Below are 3425 nucleotides of genomic sequence, written 5' to 3' on the forward strand. Positions count from 1 at the left end.
CTGAGGAATGCAGGGACAAAGGACATATTTGGAAATGAAATCATTGTAAGATTAAAAGTATCCATGTGGACACTCCCTCTAATGATATACCTAGAAACAGCTAGATGGCAAAGTGAATAGAGCATTAGACCTGAATTCAAATCTCATCTCAGATAATAAATTTAAAGCAAAAACAATATTATGCTACTTCTCCTTCCCTTTAACAGGTATATAAAGTCATTTACAAGGGTAGAAGAAAAATTCTGTTTTAAGCACAAATCTGACAGAGAAGTTTGTCAAATAATTATAATTCCAAGTATTTTTGTTTAGAGAAATTTCAAAGGATGAAAAATATGGTCTGGAAATATTATATAAGCCACTTCTACCTACAAATTATAATATTCCAAACAAGCAGCAACATTGTACAGAAAGAAAAATCATGGTTATAAAGTTTGGGGGAATGTTCAGTTAAGAGTTTTGATTCATCGTACAAAACAAAAATGACATGACATTGGTACACCTTGGTAAATCATTTTCCTAAAACCACTTAATTCTCTTTAACCATTCTCTCAAAGGATTCTCCTCTCAGCCTGGTTAAGGGTGAGCTCAAGAGATACTTCTATAAATTAAATTAATCATAATTTTCTGCTTCCTCTTAGTCTTATCATTGCCCTAGTGACTTCATAAAAAAAGTTCTTTCTGGACTATCAGACACCTCCCTTTAGGAATTAATTAAGTCTTTGATTAAAAATGGTCCAGACAGTGCAAGACATTGTTTTAAAATTGTTATAGATATATACAGATAATGTAATGTATAATATAAAAGATTGTTTTAAAATTGTTAAAGTAATACTGAAGCTTTCTCGTTAGGATTATACCAAAGATTTCATCCTAATACATACATATATATGTATAGTGTTTATATATGTGTGTGTGTGTGTGTGTGTGTGTGTGTGTGTGTGTGTGTGTATGTATTATAGGAAGGGAGATGAGGAAAACTCAATATGTTTCCACTCAATCAATAATTGGGCATGTCGTTTCTTTCCATCAATAAATCCTGCATGGCCCAGATACTACATGCAGTATTTGATTAGTTTGGGGGCCTTCCATAGAGCTATAATTCCATCTATGTGAACACTCCCTCTAATGATATACCTAGAAGCAACTAGATGGCAAAGTGAATAGAGCACTAGACCTGAGGTGACATCTCATCTCAGATAATAGCCATGTGACCTTGGACAAGTCACTTAAATTCTGAATTCCTCAGTTTTCTCAATAGTAAAATGGAGATAATCATAGCCCCTCCACTGCAAACATCAAATATATGGATTAAATGAGATGTTTGTAAGGTGTTTAGCATAATGCATGATGTACAGTAGGCATCTAATAAACCCTTGTTTCCTTCCCTCCCTCCTTCAGCCTATCCATGCTTTCTTATGTGGTCCTAGAGGGTCCTGGAACTAGGAACCTTCTTATTCATTAAGTATTCTAAATCTGGGTTCCACAGACCCTCCAGAGACTTGTGAATAGATTTCAGGGTCTGGTGGAGTGGGGGGAGGGTTCATCTTCAGATTCACTTACCTCCAACTAAAATTTGATATTTTTTAATTATTTAAAAACATGATTTGAAAAAAGGGTCCACAGTCTTTACCATACTGTGAACTAAAAAGAGCCATTACACTCAAAGGGTTCAGACCTGTTCTAGTCCTTGACATTGCACCAATACCAATGGATCCTATAAGCTAGTCTCAGTTATCCCTCCCTCTCACCAAGAATTAGCTCATCTCTTTTTCCATTCATACATATTCCTCTGATGAGGTCCTTGACCACATTTTTCCTAGGTTATTCTTTATTTGTTGATAACCACCATGAACATCTCCTCAGCCTTTGGATGATGTCCATTTACTTCTTCAGACATGATGATAATATTTCAGAACATGTAGCCATATTTTTTTAATGGATCATTATTTTAGGGAGTAGCTTGAGGTCAGTAAAAGACTCACATAATTAGACATTTCAGCATAATTTCTCCTCTCTATCTATCTATCTATCTATCTATCTATCTATCTATCTATCTATCTATCTCTCCCTCCCTCCCTCTGGTTTTTTATTGTTATTGTTGTTTTCAGGGAGAGGGATTGAATTTTTTATTTTTTTTAGATCTGAGACCTTTAATGAGAAGGGAATGACTGACACTCTAAGTGACATGCTCTAAGAAATAGGGTCTTTTACAGGCTGGCTCAGCAGTGGGAAGCAAGTAAGGATTTTACAGGGCACTGGCAGCCGTGTCCTTTGGGGTCCTGCTCATGGACCAGGCCAGGTCAGAGAAAAGTTCAGGTTCATTTCTCAAAGAAGTACTCAAGGTCTGGGTCTGCAAACCCTGCTGTTTGTTTTTGCTCTTGGCAAAGTTTCTCAGCATTTGTTTTTAAAGACCCTGGGCACTGGCTTTGCTTCTGCCACTCAGTAATAGTATCCCAGTCATTACAGGACTCATTGATCAGGTGGTCATAGACCTTTCTGTCATTGGGTGCAGATTTTTCTTCGCAAAGACGTTGAGCAGATTTGAGTTTTCAGGATGCCTTGCTTTGAAACCAAGGTGAGCCCTCTTGGTTTCAATAGATTTATCTGTTCTCTCTTCCTTTGGGGGTAGGGGATTTCAACCATACCCTTTTGAGAATCTGCTGGACTGCCCCTTGGTTGAATAGCCTGGACAATGGACTTCCTACAAAGGGTGATGCAAGAATCTGCCTAGACAAGGTAAAAAGCTGAACTGCAGGCACAGCTGCTGCTGCCATTTCTTCTCAGGACCACCCAGAAGCATGTCTAGCCTAATCTCTTCCTGTTCAGTTCTGGGTCCAGCTCATCTTATATTCACTGCTGTTCAAGACACGAATATGGAAGGATAGCTCTATGGGCCATCTTTCCAACTGCATTTCATCTTTGATGCAATAGATACCCTTCATCCACTTGGTTTTTCCTGTGTAGATTTTCAATCATTTTTCAGTTACGTATGACTCTCCATGACTTTAGTTAGGATTTTCTTGTCAAAGCTATTATAGTAGTTTGCCATTTCCTTATTCAGCTAATTTTATAGATGAGGAAACTGAGGCAAATATGGTTAAGTGACTTGTCCAGGGTCACACCTAATAAGTATCTAAGGCTAGATTTGAACTCTGGAAAATGAGTCTTCCTGACTCTATTGCACAACATAAACTTTATGGATAAGTGAGTCAAATTTTTAAGTGATTGTGACCTCATTTAGGAGGATCTTTAGTGTTTCAGGACTCAATGGAATCAGCACACTATCATCCACAAACAGGAGTAACATGAAAGTCCTCATCATGTATAGAGAACAGTGGATAGACCACTGGGACTGAAGTCTGAAAGGACCTGGGTTCAAAACTGACACAGACACCAGCTGTGTGACCCTGAGCACATCATTTGAC

The 3425-nt window shown here is 37.8% G+C and overlaps 1 pseudogene; it reads right to left on the reverse strand.

Annotated features, from left to right (window-relative positions):
- Positions 1 to 2191: 2191 nt before the first annotated feature.
- LOC141513887 (succinate dehydrogenase assembly factor 2, mitochondrial pseudogene) lies at positions 2192 to 3221 on the reverse strand (annotated as a pseudogene).
- Between the last annotated feature and the right edge of the window lie 204 nt (positions 3222 to 3425).

Source organism: Macrotis lagotis, chromosome 1, assembly GCF_037893015.1.
Source record: "Macrotis lagotis isolate mMagLag1 chromosome 1, bilby.v1.9.chrom.fasta, whole genome shotgun sequence".
Lineage (NCBI taxonomy): Eukaryota > Metazoa > Chordata > Mammalia > Peramelemorphia > Peramelidae > Macrotis > Macrotis lagotis.